At 42.2% G+C, this 21,658-nt stretch overlaps 20 non-coding genes across 20 annotated transcripts; all 20 read right to left on the reverse strand.

The window, feature by feature from the left end:
* Positions 1 to 135: 135 nt before the first annotated feature.
* On the reverse strand, positions 136 to 229 carry trnai-uau (transfer RNA isoleucine (anticodon UAU)). The gene is made up of 2 exons: positions 192 to 229; positions 136 to 171 (listed from the first exon to the last, which is right to left on the reverse strand). It is a non-coding gene; the product is annotated as a tRNA-Ile (tRNA).
* A 916-nt stretch (positions 230 to 1,145) lies between these two features.
* trnai-uau (transfer RNA isoleucine (anticodon UAU)) lies at positions 1,146 to 1,239 on the reverse strand. Its single transcript has 2 exons — positions 1,202 to 1,239; positions 1,146 to 1,181 (listed from the first exon to the last, which is right to left on the reverse strand). It is a non-coding gene; the product is annotated as a tRNA-Ile (tRNA).
* A 917-nt stretch (positions 1,240 to 2,156) lies between these two features.
* On the reverse strand, positions 2,157 to 2,250 carry trnai-uau (transfer RNA isoleucine (anticodon UAU)). Its single transcript has 2 exons — positions 2,213 to 2,250; positions 2,157 to 2,192 (listed from the first exon to the last, which is right to left on the reverse strand). It is a non-coding gene; the product is annotated as a tRNA-Ile (tRNA).
* Positions 2,251 to 3,165: 915 nt separating this feature from the next.
* On the reverse strand, positions 3,166 to 3,259 carry trnai-uau (transfer RNA isoleucine (anticodon UAU)). The gene is made up of 2 exons: positions 3,222 to 3,259; positions 3,166 to 3,201 (listed from the first exon to the last, which is right to left on the reverse strand). It is a non-coding gene; the product is annotated as a tRNA-Ile (tRNA).
* A 2,292-nt stretch (positions 3,260 to 5,551) lies between these two features.
* trnal-uag (transfer RNA leucine (anticodon UAG)) lies at positions 5,552 to 5,631 on the reverse strand. Its single transcript has one exon. It is a non-coding gene; the product is annotated as a tRNA-Leu (tRNA).
* Positions 5,632 to 7,099: 1,468 nt separating this feature from the next.
* On the reverse strand, positions 7,100 to 7,181 carry trnal-uag (transfer RNA leucine (anticodon UAG)). The gene has a single exon. It is a non-coding gene; the product is annotated as a tRNA-Leu (tRNA).
* Positions 7,182 to 8,080: 899 nt separating this feature from the next.
* Positions 8,081 to 8,162, reverse strand: trnal-uag (transfer RNA leucine (anticodon UAG)). The gene has a single exon. It is a non-coding gene; the product is annotated as a tRNA-Leu (tRNA).
* Positions 8,163 to 8,837: 675 nt separating this feature from the next.
* trnal-uag (transfer RNA leucine (anticodon UAG)) lies at positions 8,838 to 8,919 on the reverse strand. Its single transcript has one exon. It is a non-coding gene; the product is annotated as a tRNA-Leu (tRNA).
* A 935-nt stretch (positions 8,920 to 9,854) lies between these two features.
* Positions 9,855 to 9,936, reverse strand: trnal-uag (transfer RNA leucine (anticodon UAG)). The gene has a single exon. It is a non-coding gene; the product is annotated as a tRNA-Leu (tRNA).
* Positions 9,937 to 10,885: 949 nt separating this feature from the next.
* Positions 10,886 to 10,967, reverse strand: trnal-uag (transfer RNA leucine (anticodon UAG)). Its single transcript has one exon. It is a non-coding gene; the product is annotated as a tRNA-Leu (tRNA).
* A 1,086-nt stretch (positions 10,968 to 12,053) lies between these two features.
* On the reverse strand, positions 12,054 to 12,135 carry trnal-aag (transfer RNA leucine (anticodon AAG)). Its single transcript has one exon. It is a non-coding gene; the product is annotated as a tRNA-Leu (tRNA).
* A 737-nt stretch (positions 12,136 to 12,872) lies between these two features.
* Positions 12,873 to 12,954, reverse strand: trnal-aag (transfer RNA leucine (anticodon AAG)). The gene has a single exon. It is a non-coding gene; the product is annotated as a tRNA-Leu (tRNA).
* Positions 12,955 to 13,690: 736 nt separating this feature from the next.
* On the reverse strand, positions 13,691 to 13,772 carry trnal-aag (transfer RNA leucine (anticodon AAG)). The gene has a single exon. It is a non-coding gene; the product is annotated as a tRNA-Leu (tRNA).
* Positions 13,773 to 14,877: 1,105 nt separating this feature from the next.
* On the reverse strand, positions 14,878 to 14,959 carry trnal-aag (transfer RNA leucine (anticodon AAG)). The gene has a single exon. It is a non-coding gene; the product is annotated as a tRNA-Leu (tRNA).
* A 1,919-nt stretch (positions 14,960 to 16,878) lies between these two features.
* trnal-aag (transfer RNA leucine (anticodon AAG)) lies at positions 16,879 to 16,960 on the reverse strand. The gene has a single exon. It is a non-coding gene; the product is annotated as a tRNA-Leu (tRNA).
* A 737-nt stretch (positions 16,961 to 17,697) lies between these two features.
* On the reverse strand, positions 17,698 to 17,779 carry trnal-aag (transfer RNA leucine (anticodon AAG)). The gene has a single exon. It is a non-coding gene; the product is annotated as a tRNA-Leu (tRNA).
* A 737-nt stretch (positions 17,780 to 18,516) lies between these two features.
* Positions 18,517 to 18,598, reverse strand: trnal-uag (transfer RNA leucine (anticodon UAG)). Its single transcript has one exon. It is a non-coding gene; the product is annotated as a tRNA-Leu (tRNA).
* Positions 18,599 to 19,687: 1,089 nt separating this feature from the next.
* Positions 19,688 to 19,769, reverse strand: trnal-aag (transfer RNA leucine (anticodon AAG)). The gene has a single exon. It is a non-coding gene; the product is annotated as a tRNA-Leu (tRNA).
* A 736-nt stretch (positions 19,770 to 20,505) lies between these two features.
* Positions 20,506 to 20,587, reverse strand: trnal-aag (transfer RNA leucine (anticodon AAG)). Its single transcript has one exon. It is a non-coding gene; the product is annotated as a tRNA-Leu (tRNA).
* A 736-nt stretch (positions 20,588 to 21,323) lies between these two features.
* trnal-aag (transfer RNA leucine (anticodon AAG)) lies at positions 21,324 to 21,405 on the reverse strand. Its single transcript has one exon. It is a non-coding gene; the product is annotated as a tRNA-Leu (tRNA).
* Positions 21,406 to 21,658: the final 253 nt, after the last annotated feature.

Here is a 21,658-nt window from a genome sequence, read left to right on the forward strand (position 1 = left end):
ATGCATTTGAATCGCAGCTGTGCCTGCAATCTGACCTGTTATCTCAAAGACATACCAATTACTTATGAAATAGATCGAATGAATGATCCTTTTCTGGACAATAAATAGACAGTCAGATGGTTCAAGAAAAGCAGATGCTCCTGGTGAGGCTCGAACTCACAACCTCGGCATTGCTTCACTGCATACTGCTGTATAAGTACCACGCGCTAACCGACTGCGCCACAAGAGCTACACAATGCACTCTCACTGATCACCATATTATGCACAAACATAGCTGTACGATGTTCAGTCCAAGTCAATACTACAATTGATCTGCCTGGCAAGCTCAGGCATTTGACCATGAGCCTCTTAATATCAGAATCGTAGGGTCGATACCAAAAATTGGGTGATTCTTGTCTGAGCCGAAGCACCAAATCACTTTGCAAACAGACTTTTGAGCAGGCTTGCCACCCTGCATTGCTGACGTGTCAGGCATAGCTGGTGATACAGAAGACTATGGATTTGAATCCTTGCTGTGCCTGCACTCTGACCTGTTATCTCAATAACATACCAATTAATTATGAAACGTTCTCCTAAGTGTATTGAATTAATGCTCCTTTTCTGGACAAGAAATAGACGGGGAGAAGGTTCAAGGGGAATACTTGCTCCTGGTGGAGCTTGAACGCACAACCTTGTCATCTAATTGCTGTGTACTGCTGTATAAGTACAACACGCTAACAGATTGCACCACAGGATCCATCTACAACACTCACGGATCACCATATTTTGCACAAACGGAGTTGTACGATATTCGGACCAGGTCAAAATAACAGTTGAGGTTCCTAGCTAGCTCAGTCGGTCGAGAATGAGACTCTTAACCTCAGGGTTGTGGGTTTGAGCCCCACGTTGGGTGTTTTTTTCTATGCCGAAGTACCAACTCACTTTGCGAACAGCCAAATGCTTGGATTTTCGAGCAGGCTTGCCACCCTGCATTGCTGATGTGTCAGGCAAAGCTGGTAATGCAGAAGACTATGCATTTGAATCGCAGCTGTGCCTGCAATCTGACCTGTTATCTCAAAGACATACCAATTACTTATGAAATAGATCGAATGAATGATCCTTTTCTGGACAATAAATAGACAGTCAGATGGTTCAAGAAAAGTAGATGCTCCTGGTGAGGCTCGAACTCACAACCTCGGCATTGCTTCACTGCATACTGCTGTATAAGTACCACGCGCTAACCGACTGCGCCACAAGAGCTACACAATGCACTCTCACTGATCACCATATTATGCACAAACATAGCTGTACGATGTTCAGTCCAAGTCAATACTACAATTGATCTGCCTGGCAAGCTCAGGCATTTGACCATGAGCCTCTTAATATCAGAATCGTAGGGTCGATACCAAAAATTGGGTGATTCTTGTCTGAGCCGAAGCACCAAATCACTTTGCAAACAGACTTTTGAGCAGGCTTGCCACCCTGCATTGCTGACGTGTCAGGCATAGCTGGTGATACAGAAGACTATGGATTTGAATCCTTGCTGTGCCTGCACTCTGACCTGTTATCTCAATAACATACCAATTAATTATGAAACGTTCTCCTAAGTGTATTGAATTAATGCTCCTTTTCTGGACAAGAAATAGACGGGGAGAAGGTTCAAGGGGAATACTTGCTCCTGGTGGAGCTTGAACGCACAACCTTGTCATCTAATTGCTGTGTACTGCTGTATAAGTACAACACGCTAACAGATTGCACCACAGGATCCATCTACAACACTCACGGATCACCATATTTTGCACAAACGGAGTTGTACGATATTCGGACCAGGTCAAAATAACAGTTGAGGTTCCTAGCTAGCTCAGTCGGTCGAGAATGAGACTCTTAACCTCAGGGTTGTGGGTTTGAGCCCCACGTTGGGTGTTTTTTTTCTATGCCGAAGTACCAACTCACTTTGCGAACAGCCAAATGCTTGGATTTTCGAGCAGGCTTGCCACCCTGCATTGCTGATGTGTCAGGCAAAGCTGGTAATGCAGAAGACTATGCATTTGAATCGCAGCTGTGCCGGCACTCTGACCTGTTATCTCAAAGACATACCAATTACTTTTGAAAAAGATTGAATGAATGATCCTTTTCTGGACAATAAATAGACAGTCAGATGGTTCAAGAAAAGTAGATGCTCCTGGTGAGGCTCGAACTCACAACCTCGGCATTGCTTCACTGCATACTGCTGTATAAGTACCACGCGCTAACCGACTGCGCCACAAGAGCTACACAATGCACACTCACTGATCACCATATTAAGCACAAACATAGCTGTACGATGTTCAGTCCAAGTCAATACTACAATTGATCTGCCTGGCAAGCTCAGGCATTTGACCATGAGCCTCTTAATATCAGAATCGTAGGGTCGATACCAAAAATTGGGTGATTCTTGTCTGAGCCGAAGCACCAAATCACTTTGCAAACAGACTTTTGAGCACTTGCCACCCTGCATTGCTGACGTGTCAGGCATAGCTGGTGATACAGAAGACTATGGATTTGAATCCTTGCTGTGCCTGCACTCTGACCTGTTATCTCAATAACATACCAATTAATTATGAAACGTTCTCCTAAGTGTATTGAATTTATGCTCCTTTTCTGGACAAGAAATAGACGGGGAGAAGGTTCAAGGGGAATACTTGCTCCTGGTGGAGCTTGAACGCACAACCTTGTCATCTAATTGCTGTGTACTGCTGTATAAGTACAACACGCTAACAGATTGCACCACAGGATCCATCTACAACACTCACGGATCACCATATTTTGCACAAACGGAGTTGTACGATATTCGGACCAGGTCAAAATAACAGTTGAGGTTCCTAGCTAGCTCAGTCGGTCGAGAATGAGACTCTTAACCTCAGGGTTGTGGGTTTGAGCCCCACGTTGGGTGTTTTTTTTCTATGCCGAAGTACCAACTCACTTTGCGAACAGCCAAATGCTTGGATTTTCGAGCAGGCTTGCCACCCTGCATTGCTGATGTGTCAGGCAAAGCTGGTAATGCAGAAGACTATGCATTTGAATCGCAGCTGTGCCTGCAATCTGACCTGTTATCTCAAAGACATACCAATTACTTTTGAAAAAGATTGAATAAATGATCCTTTTCTGGACAAGAAATAGACAGTCAGAGGGTTCAAGAAAAGCAGATGCTCCTGGTGAGGCTCGAACTCACAACCTCGGCATTGCTTCACTGCATACTGCTGTATAAGTACCACGCGCTAACCGACTGCGCCACAGGAGCTACACAATGCACTCTCACTGATCACCATATTATGCACAAACATAGCTGTACGATGTTCAGTCCAAGTCAATACTACAATTGATCTGCCTGGCAAGCTCAGGCATTTGACCATGAGCCTCTTAATATCAGAATCGTATTTTCGATACCAAAATATTGGGTGATTATCTCTGTTTCTTCCATTGTGCCTTTTGAAAGCATGTTGCTGTTTCTTCCATTGTGCACAATTGAATCATGTCTGAAGCAGATTGAATTTGAAAACACGGCAGATAATTTCAAAAACAGACGTGGGAATTAGGGTAAAGGCTGGATTCCTTTTATTTGTCCGGTGTCCTTGGTGGCCTTGTTTGAAAACATTACAGTTTTCTGTTGAGAAGGCTTGCCACCCTGCATTGCTGACGTGTCCATAGCTGGTGATACAGAAGACTATGGATTTGAATCCTTGCTGTGCCTGCACTCTGACCTGTTATCTCAATAACATACCAATTAATTATGAAACGTTTCCAATCAAGGCTTGTATTGAACAATGCTCCTTTTCTGGACAAGAAATAGACGGGGAGAAGGTTCACAGGACTTGCTCCTGGTGGAGCTTGAACGCACAACCTTGTCATCTAATTGCTGTGTACTGCTGTATAAGTACACACAACATTTGATTTTTCACAGGATCCATCTACAACACTCATGGATCACCATATTTTGCAAAAACGGAGCTGAAATAAAGCAGAACATGTGACAGCTTGAGCAAACAACTCAATAAAGATGGCAATGGTTGGGATTTGAACCCACGCCTCCTTAGAGACTGGAGCTAAATCCAGCGCATTAGACCACTTTCAACAATACCCAGCTTGAAGGTTTTCGCACTTTCTTGTCAGTTACCTAGACGTCTGCACTCCCTTGTATTTTAGTCTTCTTTTTCATTTTCTTCTTTAAAATCTTTATGTATTCATGTTGCTGTTTCTTCCATTGTGCCACCTGTTGAAAATTAGTTTCTGCTTTTATGTCTGAAGCAGATTGAATTTGGAAAACACTGCAGATAATTGTCAGGCAAAGCGTGGGAATTAGGGTAAAGGCTGGATTCATTTTATTTGTCTGTGGTGTCCTTGGTGGCCTTGTTTGAAAAAACATTACAGTTTTCTGTTGAGAAGATGTTGCAGCGGTGGAATTTGAACCCCATCTCTGAAAGACTGGATGCTTAAATCCAGTGCTCTGGACAGCTTGGCCACAGTACCCACTGTTAAAATGGACTGCTTGGTCGTCACACAGCCCAGCCCAGCCCAACTTTCCTTGTTTAAAATCAAGGCTTGACATGAACAACCACCGGTAGGAGGTGCAACTGCCACCACAAGAGAGAGCACAGGACATGGTGGCTGATTGGTTAAGGCGATGAACTACACTATTGAGTTGGAACCCCATCCGTGACACACAACATTTGTTCTTTTCTCCCTTGCATGGTCCTACATGAAAGTAAAAACGCTGAAATAAAGCAGAACATGTGACAGCTTGCGCAAACAATCTCAATGGATGGCAGTGGTGGGATTTGAACCCACGCCTCCTTAGAGACTGGAGCCTAAATCCAGCGCCTTTGGATTTCGGCCACACTACCCAGCTGTAAAAAAAATTCACACTTTACCTAGGGCGTCTCAGTTACCTTGAGCGTCTTCATTTTCTCCCTTTATTATTAGTCTTCTTTTTATCTTTTTTTTCTTCTTTAAAATCTTAATGTATCTCATGTTGCTGTTTCTTCCATTGTGCACACTGAAAATTAGTTTCTGCTTTTATGTCTGAAGCAGATTGAATTTGGAAAACACGGCAGATAATTTCAAAAACAGACGTGGGAATTAGGGTAAAGGCTGGATTCCTTTTATTTGTCCGGTGTCCTTGGTGGCCTTGTTTGGAATTACATTACAGTTTTCTGTTGAGAAGATGTTGCAGCGGTGGAATTTGAACCGACATCTCTGAAAGACTGGATGCTTAAATCCAGTGCTCTGGACAGCTTGGCCACAGTACCCACTGTTAAAATGGACTGCTTGGTGGTCACACAGCCCAGCCCAACTTTCCTTGTTTACAATCAAGGCTTTGACGTGAACAACCACCGGTAGGAGTTGCAACTGCCACTGCAAGAGCACAGGACATGGTGGCTGATTGGTTAAGGCGATGGACTCCACTATTGAGTTGGAACCCCATCCGTGACACACAACATTTGTTCTTTTCTCCCTTGCATGGTCCTACATGAAAGTAAAAACGCTGAAATAAAGCAGAACATGTGACAGCTTGCGCAAACAATCTCAATAAAGATGGCAGTGGTGGGATTTGAACCCACGCCTCCTTAGAGACTGGAGCCTAAATCCAGCGCCTTAGACCTCGGCCACACTACCCAGCCTGGAAACATATTACCCAGCTGTCTGAAACTCCTTATTCACACTTTCTCGTCAGTTACCTAAAAGCGTCTGCACTCCTTGTATTTTAGTCATCTTTTTTTAATTTTCTTCTTTAAAATCTTTATGTATCTCATGTTGCTGTTTCTTCCATTGTGCACACTGAAAATTAGTTTCTGCTTTTATGTCTGAAGCAGATTGAATTTGAAAAACACGGCAGATAATTTCAAAAACAGACGTGGGAATTAGGGTAAAGGCTGGATTCCTTTTATTTGTCCGGTGTCCTTGGTGGCCTTGTTTGAAAAAACATTACAGTTTTCTGTTGAGAAGATGTTGCAGCGGTGGAATTTGAACCCACATCTCTGAAAGACTGGATGCTTAAATCCAGTGCTCTGGACAGCTTGGCCACAGTACCCACTGTTAAAATTGACTGCTTGGTCGTCACACAGCCCAGCCCAGCCCAACTTTCCTTGTTTACAATCAAGGCTTTGACGTGAACAACCACCGGTAGGAGGTGCAACTGCCACCACGAGAGCACAGGACATGGTGGCTGATTGGTTAAGGCGATGGACTCCACTATATTGAGTTGGAACCCCATCAGTGACACACAACATTTGTTCTTTTCTCCCTTGCATGGTCCGACATGAAAGTAAAAACGCTGAAATAAAGCAGAACATGTGACAGCTTGCACAAACAAACTCAATAAAGATGGCAGTGGTGGGATTTGAACCCACGCCTCCTTAGAGACAGGAATCCTAAATCCAGCGCCTTAGACCGATCGGCCACACTACCCAGCGGTTTCAAATTATTCACAGTTCCTCGTCAGTTACCTAGAGCGTCTGCACTCCCTTGTATTTTAGTCTTGTTTTTAATTTTCTCCTTTAAAATCTTTATGTATCTCATGTTGCTGTTTCTTACATTGTGCACACTGAAAATTAGTTTCTGCTTTTATGTCTGAAGCAGATTGAATTTGAAAAACACAGCAGATAATTTCAAAAACAGACTTGGGAATTAGGGTAAAGGCTGGATTCCTTTTATTTGTCCGGTGTCCTTGGTGGCATTGTTTGAAAAAACATTACAGTTTTCTGTTGAGAAGACGTTGCATCGGTGGACTTTGAACCCACATCTCTGAAAGACTGGATCCTTAAATCCAGTACTCTGGACAGCTCGGCCACATTACCCACTGTTAAAATGGACAGCTGGGTCGTCGCCCAGCCCAGCCCAACTTTCCTTGTTTACCATCAAGGCTTTGACGTGAACAACCACCGGTAGGAGGTGCAACTGCCACCACGAGAGCACAGGACATGGTGGCTGATTGGTTAAGGCGATGAACTACACTATTGAGTTGGAACCCCATCCGTGACACACAACATTTGTTCTTTTCTCCCTTGCATGGTCCTACATGAAAGTAAAAACGCTGAAATAAAGCAGAACATGTGACAGCTTGCGCAAACAAACTCAATAAAGATGGCAGTGGTGGGATTTGAACCCACGCCTCCTTAGAGACTGGAGCCTAAATCCAGCGCCTTAGACCGCTCGGCCACACTACCCAGCTGTAAAAAAATTCACACTTTCTCGTCAGTTACCTAGAGCGTCTGCACTCCCTTGTATTTTAGTCTTGTTTTTAATTTTCTCCTTTAAAATCTTTATGTATCTCATGTTGCTCTTTCTTGCATTGTGTACACTGAAAATTTGTTTCTGCTTTTATGTCTGAAGCAGATTGAATTTGAAAACACAGATAATTTCAAAAACAGACATGGGAATTTAAAGGTATTTTGTGAGTCTTCTTTTTCATTTTCTTCTTTAAAATATTTATGTATCTCATGTTGCTCTTGCTTCCGTCATCTTTTTTGATTCTCTTTTTAAAAATCTTAATTTATCTCATGTTGCTCTTTCTTGCATTGTGTACAGAAAATTAGTTTCTGCTTTTATGTCTGAAGCAGATTGAATTTGAAAAACACAGCAGATAATTTCAAAAACAGAAGTGGGAACTAGGGTAAGGCCTGGATTCCCTTTATTTGTCCGGTGTCCTTGGTGACCTTGTTTGGAATTACGTTACAGTTTTCTGTTGAGAAAACATTGCAGCGGTGGACTTTAAGCCCACATCTCTGAAAGAATGGATCCTTAAATCCAGTACTCTGGACAGCTCGGCCACATTACCCACTGTTGAAATGGACTGCTGTGTCAGCGCCAAGCCCAGCCCAACTTTCCTTGTTTACCATCAAGGCGTTGACGTGAACAACCACCGGTAGGAGGTGCAACTGCCACCACAACAGCACAGGACTTGGTGGCTGATTGGTTCAGGCGATGGAATTCACTCTTGAGTTGGAACCCCATCCGTGACACACAACATTTGTTCTTTTCTCCCTTGCATGGCCCTACATGAAAGTAAAAAAAGTTGAAATAAAGCAGAACATGTGACAGATTGCGCAAACAAACTCAATAAAGATGGCAGTGGTGGGATTTGAACCCACGCCTCCTTAGAGACTGGAGCCTAAATCCAGCGCCTTAGACCGCTCGGCCACACTACCCAGCTGTAGAAAAAATTCACACTTTCTCGTCAGTTACCTAGAGCGTCTGCACTCCCTTGTATTTTAGTCTTCTTTTTAATTTTCTTCTTTAAAATCTTTATGTATCTCATGTTGCTGTTTCTTCCATTGTGCACACTGAAAATTAGTTTCTGCTTTTATGTCTGAAGCAGATTGAATTTGGAAAACACGGCAGATAATTTCAAAAACAGACGTGGGAATTAGGGTAAAGGCTGGATTCCTTTTATTTGTCCGGTGTCCTTGGTGGCCTTGTTTGAAAAAACATTACAGTTTTCTGTTGAGAAGATGTTGCAGCGGTGGAATTTGAACCCACATCTCTGAAAGACTGGATGCTTAAATCCAGTGCTCTGGACAGCTTGGCCACAGTACCCACTGTTAAAATGGACTGCTTGGTCGTCACACAGCCCAGCCCAACTTTCCTTGTTTACAATCAAGGCTTTGACGTGAACAACCACCGGTAGGAGGTGCAACTGCCACCACGAGAGCACAGGACATGGTGGCTGATTGGTTAAGGCGATGAACTACACTATTGAGTTGGAACCCCATCCGTGACACACAACATTTGTTCTTTTCTCCCTTGCATGGTCCTACATGAAAGTAAAAACGCTGAAATAAAGCAGAACATGTGACAGCTTGCGCAAACAATCTCAATAAAGATGGCAGTGGTGGGATTTGAACCCACGCCTCCTTAGAGACTGGAGCCTAAATCCAGCGCCTTAGACCGCTCGGCCACACTACCCAGCTGTAGAAAAAAATTCACACTTTCTCGTCAGTTACCTAGAGCGTCTGCACTCCCTTGTATTTTAGTCTTCTTTTTAATTTTCTTCTTTAAAATCTTTATGTATCTCATGTTGCTGTTTTTCCATTGTGCACACTGAAAATTAGTTTCTGCTTTTATGTCTGAAGCAGATTGAATTTGGAAAACACGGCAGATAATTTCAAAAACAGACATGGGAATTAGGGTAAAGGCTGGATTCCCTTTGCACTTCCTTGTATTTTAGTCTTCTTTTTCATTTTCTTCTTTAAAATATTTATGTATCTCATGTTGCTCTTGCTTCCGTCATCTTTTTTTGATTCTCTTTTTAAAAATCTTAATTTATCTCATGTTGCTCTTTCTTGCATTGTGTACACTGAAAATTTGTTTCTGCTTTTATGTCTGAAGCAGATTGAATTTGAAAAACACAGCAGATAATTTCAAAAACAGAAGTGGGAACTAGGGTAAGGCCTGGAGGCCTTCCCTTTATTTGTCCGGTGTCCTTGGTGGCCTTGTTTGGAATTACATTACAGTTTTCTGTTGAGAAAACGTTGCAGCGGTGGACTTTAAACCCACATCTCTGAAAGAATGGATCCTTAAATCCAGTACTCTGGACAGCTCGGCCACATTACCCACTGTTAAAATGGACTGCTGGGTCGTCGCCTTGCTCAGCCCAACTTTCCTTGTTTACCATCAAGGCTTTGACATGAACAACCACCGGAAGGAGGTGCAACTGCCAGCACAAGAGCACAGGACTTGGTAGCTGATTGGTTAAGGCGATGGACTACACTATTGAGTTGGAACCCCATCCGTGACACACAACATTTGTTCTTTTCTCCCTTGCATGGTCCTACATGAAAGTAAAAACGCTGAAATAAAGCAGAACATGTGACAGCTTGCGCAAACAAACTCAATAAAGATGGCAGTGGTGGGATTTGAACCCACGCCTCCTTAGAGACTGGAGCCTAAATCCAGCGCCTTAGACCGCTCGGCCACACTACCCAGCTGTAGAAAAAATTCACACTTTCTCGTCAGTTACCTAGAGCGTCTGCACTCCCTTGTATTTTAGTCTTCTTTTTAATTTCTTCTTTAAAATCTTTATGTATCTCATGTTGCTGTTTCTTCCATTGTGCACACTGAAAATTAGTTTCTGCTTTTATGTCTGAAGCAGATTGAATTTGGAAAACACGGCAGATAATTTCAAAAACAGACATGGGAATTAGGGTAAAGGCTGGATTCCTTTTATTTTTGTCCTTGTCGTCTGCACTTCCTTGTATTTTAGTCTTCTTTTTCATTTTCTTCTTTAAAATATTTATGTATCTCATGTTGCTCTTGCTTCCGTCATCTTTTTTTGATTCTCTTTTTAAAAATCTTAATTTATCTCATGTTGCTCTTTCTTGCATTGTGTACACTGAAAATTTGTTTCTGCTTTTATGTCTGAAGCAGATTGAATTTGAAAAACACAGCAGATAATTTCAAAAACAGAAGTGGGAACTAGGGTAAGGCCTGGATTCCCTTTATTTGTCTGGTGTCCTTGGTGGCCTTGTTTGGAATTACATTACAGTTTTCTGTTGAGAAAACGTTGCAGCGGTGGACTTTAAACCCACATCTCTGAAAGAATGGATCCTTAAATCCAGTACTCTGGACAGCTCGGCCACATTACCCACTGTTAAAATGGACTGCTGGGTCGTCGCCTTGCTCAGCCCAACTTTCCTTGTTTACCATCAAGGCTTTGACATGAACAACCACCGGAAGGAGGTGCAACTGCCAGCACAAGAGCACAGGACTTGGTAGCTGGTTGGTTAAGGCGATGGACTACACTATTGAGTTGGAACCCCATCCGTGACACACAACATTTGTTCTTTTCTCCCTTGCATGGCCCTACATGAAAGTAAAAACGCTGAAATAAAGCAGAACATGTGACAGCTTGCGCAAACAAACTCAATAAAGATGGCAGTGGTGGGATTTGAACCCACGCCTCCTTAGAGACTGGAGCCTAAATCCAGCGCCTTAGACCGCTCGGCCACACTACCCAGCTCTGGAAAAAATTCACACTTTCTCGTCAGTTACCTAGAGCGAGCGTCTGCACTTCCTTGTATTTTAGTCTTCTTTTTCATTTTCTTCTTTAAAATCTTTATGTATCTCATGTTGCTCTTGCTTCGTCATCTTTTTTTTTCCTCTTTTTAAAAATCTTAATTTATCTCATCTGCTCTTTCTTTGAAAATTTGTTTCTGCTTTTATGTCTGAAGCAGATTGAATTTGAAAAAACAGCAGATAATTTCAAAAACAGAAGTGGGAACTAGGGTAAGGCCTGGATTCCCTTTATTTGTCTGGTGTCCTTGGAGACTGGAGCCTTAATCCAGCGCCTTTCGGCCACACTACAAAGCTCTGGAAAAAAATTCAAACTTTTTCGTCAGTTACCTAGAGCGTTTGCACTTCCTTGTATTTTAGTCTTCTTTTTCATTTTCTTCTTTAAAATATTTATGTATCTCATGTTGCTCTTGCTTCCGTCATCTTTTTTTGATTCTCTTTTTAAAAATCTTAATTTATCTCAGTTGCTCTTTCTTGCATTGTGTACACTGAAAATTTGTTTCTGCTTTTATGTCTGAAGCAGATTGAATTTGAAAAACACAGCAGATAATTTCAAAAACAGAAGTGGGAACTAGGGTAAGGCCTGGATTCCCTTTATTTGTCTGGTGTCCTTGGTGGCCTTGTTTGGAATTACATTACAGTTTTCTGTTGAGAAAACGTTGCAGCGGTGGACTTTAAACCCACATCTCTGAAAGAATGGATCCTTAAATCCAGTACTCTGGACAGCTCGGCCACATTACCCACTGTTAAAATGGACTGCTGGGTCGTCGCCTTGCTCAGCCCAACTTTCCTTGTTTACCATCAAGGCTTTGACATGAACAACCACCGGAAGGAGGTGCAACTGCCAGCACAAGAGCACAGGACTTGGTAGCTGGTTGGTTAAGGCGATGGACTACACTATTGAGTTGGAACCCCATCCGTGACACACAACATTTGTTCTTTTCTCCCTTGCATGGCCCTACATGAAAGTAAAAACGCTGAAATAAAGCAGAACATGTGACAGCTTGCGCAAACAAACTCAATAAAGATGGCAGTGGTGGGATTTGAACCCACGCCTCCTTAGAGACTGGAGCCTTAATCCAGCGCCTTAGACCGCTCGGCCACACTACCCAGCTCTGGAAAAATATTCACACTTTCTCGTCAGTTACCTAGAGCGTCTGCACTCCCTTGTATTTTAGTCTTCTTTTTCATTTTCTTCTTTAAAATATTTATGTATCTCATGTTGCTCTTGCTTCCGTCATCTTTTTTTGATTCTCTTTTTAAAAATCTTAATTTATCTCATGTTGCTCTTTCTTGCATTGTGTACACTGAAAATTTGTTTCTGCTTTTATGTCTGAAGCAGATTGAATTTGAAAAACACAGCAGATAATTTCAAAAACAGAAGTGGGAACTAGGGTAAGGCCTGGATTCCCTTTATTTGTCCGGTGTCCTTGGTGGCCTTGTTTGGAATTACATTACAGTTTTCTGTTGAGAAAACGTTGCAGCGGTGGACTTTAAACCCACATCTCTGAAAGAATGGATCCTTAAATCCAGTACTCTGGACAGCTCGGCCACATTACCCACTGTTAAAATGGACTGCTGGGTCGTCGCCTTGCTCAGCCCAACTTTCCTTGTTTACCATCAAGGCTTTGACATGAACAACCACCGGAAGGAGGTGCAACTGCCAGCACAAGAGCACAGGACTTGGTAGCTGGTTGGTTAAGGCGATGGACTACACTATTGAGTTGGAACCCCATCCGTGACACACAACATTTGTTCTTTTCTCCCTTGCATGGCCCTACATGAAAGTAAAAACGCTGAAATAAAGCAGAACATGTGACAGCTTGCGCAAACAAACTCAATAAAGATGGCAGTGGTGGGATTTGAACCCACGCCTCCTTAGAGACTGGAGCCTTAATCCAGCGCCTTAGACCGCTCGGCCACACTACCCAGCTCTGGAAAAATATTCACACTTTCTCGTCAGTTACCTAGAGCGTCTGCACTTCCTTGTATTTTAGTCTTCTTTTTCATTTTCTTCTTTAAAATATTTATGTATCTCATGTTGCTCTTGCTTCCGTCATCTTTTTTGATTCTCTTTTTAAAAATCTTAATTTATCTCATGTTGCTCTTTCTTGCATTGTGTACACTGAAAATTTGTTTCTGCTTTTATGTCTGAAGCAGATTGAATTTGAAAAACACAGCAGATAATTTCAAAAACAGAAGTGGGAACTAGGGTAAGGCCTGGATTCCCTTTATTTGTCTGGTGTCCTTGGTGGCCTTGTTTGGAATTACATTACAGTTTTCTGTTGAGAAAACGTTGCAGCGGTGGACTTTAAACCCACATCTCTGAAAGAATGGATCCTTAAATCCAGTACTCTGGACAGCTCGGCCACATTACCCACTGTTAAAATGGACTGCTGGGTCGTCGCCTTGCTCAGCCCAACTTTCCTTGTTTACCATCAAGGCTTTGACATGAACAACCACCGGAAGGAGGTGCAACTGCCAGCACAAGAGCACAGGACTTGGTAGCTGGTTGGTTAAGGCGATGGACTACACTATTGAGTTGGAACCCCATCCGTGACACACAACATTTGTTCTTTTCTCCCTTGCATGGCCCTACATGAAAGTAAAAACGCTGAAATAAAGCAGAACATGTGACAGCTTGCGCAAACAAACTCAATAAAGATGGCAGTGGTGGGATTTGAACCCACGCCTCCTTAGAGACTGGAGCCTTAATCCAGCGCCTTAGACCGCTCGGCCACACTACCCAGCTCTGGAAAAATATTCACACTTTCTCGTCAGTTACCTAGGCGTCTGCACTTCCTTGTATTTTAGTCTTCTTTTTCATTTTCTTCTTTAAAATATTTATGTATCTCATGTTGCTCTTGCTTCCGTCATCTTTTTTGATTCTCTTTTTAAAAATCTTAATTTATCTCATGTTGCTCTTTCTTGCATTGTGTACACTGAAAATTTGTTTCTGCTTTTATGTCTGAAGCAGATTGAATTTGAAAAACACAGCAGATAATTTCAAAAACAGAAGTGGGAACTAGGGTAAGGCCTGGATTCCCTTTATTTGTCTGGTGTCCTTGGAGACTGGAGCCTTAATCCAGCGCCTTAGACCGCTCGGCCACACTACAAAGCTCTGGAAAAAATTCAAACTTTCTCGTCAGTTACCTAGAGCGTTTGCACTACCTTGTATTTTCGTCTTCTTTTTCATTTTCTTCTTTAAAATTTTTATGTATCTCATGTTGCTCTTGCTTCCGTCATCTTTTTTTGATTCTCTTTTTAAAAATCTTAATTTATCTCATGTTGCTCTTTCTTGCATTGTGTACACTGAAAATTTGTTTCTGCTTTTATGTCTGAAGCAGATTGAATTTGAAAAACACAGCAGATAATTTCAAAAACAGAAGTGGGAACTAGGGTAAGGCCTGGATTCCCTTTATTTGTCTGGTGTCCTTGGTGGCCTTGTTTGGAATTACATTACAGTTTTCTGTTGAGAAAACGTTGCAGCGGTGGACTTTAAACCCACATCTCTGAAAGAATGGATCCTTAAATCCAGTACTCTGGACAGCTCGGCCACATTACCCACTGTTAAAATGGACTGCTGGGTCGTCGCCTTGCTCAGCCCAACTTTCCTTGTTTACCATCAAGGCTTTGACATGAACAACCACCGGAAGGAGGTGCAACTGCCAGCACAAGAGCACAGGACTTGGTAGCTGGTTGGTTAAGGCGATGGACTACACTATTGAGTTGGAACCCCATCCGTGACACACAACATTTGTTCTTTTCTCCCTTGCATGGCCCTACATGAAAGTAAAAACGCTGAAATAAAGCAGAACATGTGACAGCTTGCGCAAACAAACTCAATAAAGATGGCAGTGGTGGGATTTGAACCCACGCCTCCTTAGAGACTGGAGCCTTAATCCAGCGCCTTAGACCGCTCGGCCACACTACCCAGCTCTGGAAAAAATTCACAACTTTCGTCAGTTACCTAGAGCGTTGCACTTCCTTGTATTTTAGTCTTCTTTTTCATTTTCTTCTTTAAAATATTTATGTATCTCATGTTGCTCTTGCTTCCGTCATCTTTTTTTGATTCTCTTTTTAAAAATCTTAATTTATCTCATGTTGCTCTTTCTTGCATTGTGTACACTGAAAATTTGTTTCTGCTTTTATGTCTGAAGCAGATTGAATTTGAAAAACACAGCAGATAATTTCAAAAACAGAAGTGGGAACTAGGCTAAGGCCTGGATTCCCTTTATTTGTCTGGTGTCCTTGGAGACTGGAGCCTTAATCCAGCGCCTTAGACCGCTCGGCCACACTACCTAGCTCTGGAAAAAATTCAAACTTTCTCGTCAGTTACCTAGAGCGTTTGCACAACCTTGTATTTTTGTCTTCTTTTTCATTTTCTTCTTTAAAATTTTTATGTATCTCATATTGCTCTTGCTTCCGTCATCTTTTTTTGATTCTCTTTTTAAAAATCTTAATTTATCTCATGTTGCTCTTTCTTGCATTGTGTACACTGAAAATTTGTTTCTGCTTTTATGTCTGAAGCAGATTGAATTTGAAAAACACAGCAGATAATTTCAAAAACAGAAGTGGGAACTAGGGTAAGGCCTGGATTCCCTTTATTTGTCTGGTGTCCTTGGTGGCCTTGTTTGGAATTACATTACAGTTTTCTGTTGAGAAAACGTTGCAGCGGTGGACTTTAAACCCACATCTCTGAAAGAATGGATCCTTAAATCCAGTACTCTGGACAGCTCGGCCACATTACCCACTGTTAAAATGGACTGCTGGGTCGTCGCCTTGCTCAGCCCAACTTTCCTTGTTTACCATCAAGGCTTTGACATGAACAACCACCGGAAGGAGGTGCAACTGCCAGCACAAGAGCACAGGACTTGGTAGCTGGTTGGTTAAGGCGATGGACTACACTATTGAGTTGGAACCCCATCCGTGACACACAACATTTGTTCTTTTCTCCCTTGCATGGCCCTACATGAAAGTAAAAACGCTGAAATAAAGCAGAACATGTGACAGCTTGCGCAAACAAACTCAATAAAGATGGCAGTGGTGGGATTTGAACCCACGCCTCCTTAGAGACTGGAGCCTTAATCCAGCGCAGACCGCTCGGCCACACTACCCAGCTCTGGAAAAATATTCACACTTTCTCGTCAGTTACCTAGGCGTCTGCACTTCCTTGTATTTTAGTCTTCTTTTTCATTTTCTTCTTTAAAATATTTATGTATCTCATGTTGCTCTTGCTTCCGTCATCTTTTTTTGATTCTCTTTTTAAAAATCTTAATTTATCTCATGTTGCTCTTTCTTGCATTGTGTACACTGAAAATTTGTTTCTGCTTTTATGTCTGAAGCAGATTGAATTTGAAAAACACAGCAGATAATTTCAAAAACAGAAGTGGGAACTAGGGTAAGGCCTGGATTCCCTTTATTTGTCTGGTGTCCTTGGTGGCCTTGTTTGGAATTACATTACAGTTTTCTGTTGAGAAAACGTTGCAGCGGTGGACTTTAAACCCACATCTCTGAAAGAATGGATCCTTAAATCCAGTACTCTGGACAGCTCGGCCACATTACCCACTGTTAAAATGGACTGCTGGGTCGTCGCCTTGCTCAGCCCAACTTTCCTTGTTTACCATCAAGGCTTTGACATGAACAACCACCGGAAGGAGGTGCAACTGCCAGCACAAGAGCACAGGACTTGGTAGCTGGTTGGTTAAGGCGATGGACTACACTATTGAGTTGGAACCCCATCCGTGACACACAACATTTGTTCTTTTCTCCCTTGCATGGCCCTACATGAAAGTAAAAACGCTGAAATAAAGCAGAACATGTGACAGATTGCGCAAACAAACTCAATAAAGATGGCAGTGGTGGGATTTGAACCCACGCCTCCTTAGAGACTGGAGCCTTAATCCAGCGCCTTAGACCGCTCGGCCACACTACCCAGCTCTGGAAAAATATTCACACTTTCTCGTCAGTTACCTAGAGCGTCTGCACTCCCTTGTATTTTAGTCTTCTTTTTCATTTTCTTCTTTAAAATATTTATGTATCTCATGTTGCTCTTGCTTCCGTCATCTTTTTTTGATTCTCTTTTTAAAAATCTTAATTTATCTCATGTTGCTCTTTCTTGCATTGTGTACACTGAAAATTTGTTTCTGCTTTTATGTCTGAAGCAGATTGAATTTGAAAAACACAGCAGATAATTTCAAAAACAGAAGTGGGAACTAGGGTAAGGCCTGGATTCCCTTTATTTGTCTGGTGTCCTTGGTGGCCTTGTTTGGAATTACATTACAGTTTTCTGTTGAGAAAACGTTGCAGCGGTGGACTTTAAACCCACATCTCTGAAAGAATGGATCCTTAAATCCAGTACTCTGGACAGCTCGGCCACATTACCCACTGTTAAAATGGACTGCTGGGTCGTCGCCTTGCTCAGCCCAACTTTCCTTGTTTACCATCAAGGCTTTGACATGAACAACCACCGGAAGGAGGTGCAACTGCCAGCACAAGAGCACAGGACTTGGTAGCTGGTTGGTTAAGGCGATGGACTACACTATTGAGTTGGAACCCCATCCGTGACACACAACATTTGTTCTTTTCTCCCTTGCATGGCCCTACATGAAAGTAAAAACGCTGAAATAAAGCAGAACATGTGACAGATTGCGCAAACAAACTCAATAAAGATGGCAGTGGTGGGATTTGAACCCACGCCTCCTTAGAGACTGGAGCCTTAATCCAGCGCCTTAGACCGCTCGGCCACACTACCCAGCTCTGGAAAAATATTCACACTTTCTCGTCAGTTACCTAGGGCGTCTGCACTTCCTTGTATTTTCGTCTTCTTTTTCATTTTCTTCTTTAAAATATTTATGTATCTCATGTTGCTCTTGCTTCCGTCATCTTTTTTTGATTCTCTTTTTAAAAATCTTAATTTATCTCATGTTGCTCTTTCTTGCATTGTGTACACTGAAAATTTGTTTCTGCTTTTATGTCTGAAGCAGATTGAATTTGAAAAACACAGCAGATAATTTCAAAAACAGAAGTGGGAACTAGGGTAAGGCCTGGATTCCCTTTATTTGTCTGGTGTCCTTGGTGGCCTTGTTTGGAATTACATTACAGTTTTCTGTTGAGAAAACGTTGCAGCGGTGGACTTTAAACCCACATCTCTGAAAGAATGGATCCTTAAATCCAGTACTCTGGACAGCTCGGCCACATTACCCACTGTTAAAATGGACTGCTGGGTCGTCGCCTTGCTCAGCCCAACTTTCCTTGTTTACCATCAAGGCTTTGACATGAACAACCACCGGAAGGAGGTGCAACTGCCAGCACAAGAGCACAGGACTTGGTAGCTGGTTGGTTAAGGCGATGGACTACACTATTGAGTTGGAACCCCATCCGTGACACACAACATTTGTTCTTTTCTCCCTTGCATGGCCCTACATGAAAGTAAAAACGCTGAAATAAAGCAGAACATGTGACAGATTGCGCAAACAAACTCAATAAGGATGGCAGTGGTGGGATTTGAACCCACGCCTCCTTAGAGACTGGAGCCTAAATCCAGCACCTTAGACCGCTCGGCCACACTACCCAGCTGTGGAAAAATATTCACACTTTCTCGTCAGTTACCTAGGGCGTCTGCACTTCCTTGTATTTTAGTCTTCTTTTTCATTTTCTTCTTTAAAATATTTATGTATCTCATGTTGCTCTTGCTTCCGTCATCTTTTTTGATTCTCTTTTTAAAAATCTTAATTTATCTCATGTTGCTCTTTCTTGCATTGTGTACACTGAAAATTTGTTTCTGCTTTTATGTCTGAAGCAGATTGAATTTGAAAAACACAGCAGATAATTTCAAAAACAGAAGTGGGAACTAGGCTAAGGCCTGGATTCCCTTTATTTGTCTGGTGTCCTTGGAGACTGGAGCCTTAATTCGGCCACACTACAAAGCTCTGGAAAAAATTCAAACTTTCTCGTCAGTTACCTAGAGCGTTTGCACTACCTTGTATTTTCGTCTTCTTTTTCATTTTTTTCTTTAAAATATTTATGTATCTCATGTTGCTCTTGCTTCCGTCATCTTTTTTTGATTCTCTTTTTAAAAATCTTAATTTATCTCATGTTGCTCTTTCTTGCATTGTGTACACTGAAAATTTGTTTCTGCTTTTATGTCTGAAGCAGATTGAATTTGAAAAACACAGCAGATAATTTCTAAAACAGAAGTGGGAACTAGGGTAAGGCCTGGATTCCCTTTATTTGTCTGGTGTCCTTGGTGGCCTTGTTTGGAATTACATTACAGTTTTCTGTTGAGAAAACGTTGCAGCGGTGGACTTTAAACCCACATCTCTGAAAGAATGGATCCTTAAATCCAGTACTCTGGACAGCTCGGCCACATTACCCACTGTTAAAATGGACTGCTGGGTCGTCGCCTTGCTCAGCCCAACTTTCCTTGTTTACCATCAAGGCTTTGACATGAACAACCACCGGAAGGAGGTGCAACTGCCAGCACAAGAGCACAGGACTTGGTAGCTGGTTGGTTAAGGCGATGGACTACACTATTGAGTTGGAACCCCATCCGTGACACACAACATTTGTTCTTTTCTCCCTTGCATGGCCCTACATGAAAGTAAAAACGCTGAAATAAAGCAGAACATGTGACAGCTTGCGCAAACAAACTCAATAAAGATGGCAGTGGTGGGATTTGAACCCACGCCTCCTTAGAGACTGGAGCCTTAATCCAGCGCCTTAGACCGCTCGGCCACACTACCCAGCTCTGGAAAAATATTCACACTTTCTCGTCAGTTACCTAGAGCGTCTGCACTTCCTTGTATTTTAGTCTTCTTTTTCATTTTCTTCTTTAAAATATTTATGTATCTCATGTTGCTCTTGCTTCCGTCATCTTTTTTGATTCTCTTTTTAAAAATCTTAATTTATCTCATGTTGCTCTTTCTTGCATTGTGTACACTGAAAATTTGTTTCTGCTTTTATGTCTGAAGCAGATTGAATTTGAAAAACACAGCAGATAATTTCAAAAACAGAAGTGGGAACTAGGGTAAGGCCTGGATTCCCTTTATTTGTCTGGTGTCCTTGGTGGCCTTGTTTGGAATTACATTACAGTTTTCTGTTGAGAAAACGTTGCAGCGGTGGACTTTAAACCCACATCTCTGAAAGAATGGATCCTTAAATCCAGTACTCTGGACAGCTCGGCCACATTACCCACTGTTAAAATGGACTGCTGGGTCGTCGCCTTGCTCAGCCCAACTTTCCTTGTTTACCATCAAGGCTTTGACATGAACAACCACCGGAAGGAGGTGCAACTGCCAGCACAAGAGCACAGGACTTGGTAGCTGGTTGGTTAAGGCGATGGACTACACTATTGAGTTGGAACCCCATCCGTGACACACAACATTTGTTCTTTTCTCCCTTGCATGGCCCTACATGAAAGTAAAAACGCTGAAATAAAGCAGAACATGTGACAGATTGCGCAAACAAACTCAATAAAGATGGCAGTGGTGGGATTTGAACCCACGCCTCCTTAGAGACTGGAGCCTTAATCCAGCGCCTTAGACCGCTCGGCCACACTACCCAGCTCTGGAAAAATATTCACACTTTCTCGTCAGTTACCTAGGGCGTCTGCACTTCCTTGTATTTTAGTCTTCTTTTTCATTTTCTTCTTTAAAATATTTATGTATCTCATGTTGCTCTTGCTTCCGTCATCTTTTTTGATTCTCTTTTTAAAAATCTTAATTTATCTCATGTTGCTCTTTCTTGCATTGTGTACACTGAAAATTTGTTTCTGCTTTTATGTCTGAAGCAGATTGAATTTGAAAAACACAGCAGATAATTTCAAAAACAGAAGTGGGAACTAGGGTAAGGCCTGGATTCCCTTTATTTGTCTGGTGTCCTTGGTGGCCTTGTTTGGAATTACATTACAGTTTTCTGTTGAGAAAACGTTGCAGCGGTGGACTTTAAACCCACATCTCTGAAAGAATGGATCCTTAAATCCAGTACTCTGGACAGCTCGGCCACATTACCCACTGTTAAAATGGACTGCTGGGTCGTCGCCTTGCTCAGCCCAACTTTCCTTGTTTACCATCAAGGCTTTGACATGAACAACCACCGGAAGGAGGTGCAACTGCCAGCACAAGAGCACAGGACTTGGTAGCTGGTTGGTTAAGGCGATGGACTACACTATTGAGTTGGAACCCCATCCGTGACACACAACATTTGTTCTTTTCTCCCTTGCATGGCCCTACATGAAAGTAAAAACGCTGAAATAAAGCAGAACATGTGACAGATTGCGCAAACAAACTCAATAAAGATGGCAGTGGTGGGATTTGAACCCACGCCTCCTTAGAGACTGGAGCCTTAATCCAGCGCCTTAGACCGCTCGGCCACACTACCCAGCTCTGGAAAAAATTCACACTTTTCGTCAGTTACCTAGAGCGTCTGCACTTCCTTGTATTTTAGTCTTCTTTTTCATTTTCTTCTTTAAAATATTTATGTATCTCATGTTGCTCTTGCTTCCGTCATCTTTTTTTGATTCTCTTTTTAAAAATCTTAATTTATCTCATGTTGCTCTTTCTTGCATTGTGTACACTGAAAATTTGTTTCTGCTTTTATGTCTGAAGCAGATTGAATTTGAAAAACACAGCAG

This window comes from Oncorhynchus masou, unplaced genomic scaffold (assembly GCF_036934945.1).
Source record: "Oncorhynchus masou masou isolate Uvic2021 unplaced genomic scaffold, UVic_Omas_1.1 unplaced_scaffold_1577, whole genome shotgun sequence".
NCBI classification, from domain to species: Eukaryota; Metazoa; Chordata; class Actinopteri; order Salmoniformes; family Salmonidae; genus Oncorhynchus; species Oncorhynchus masou.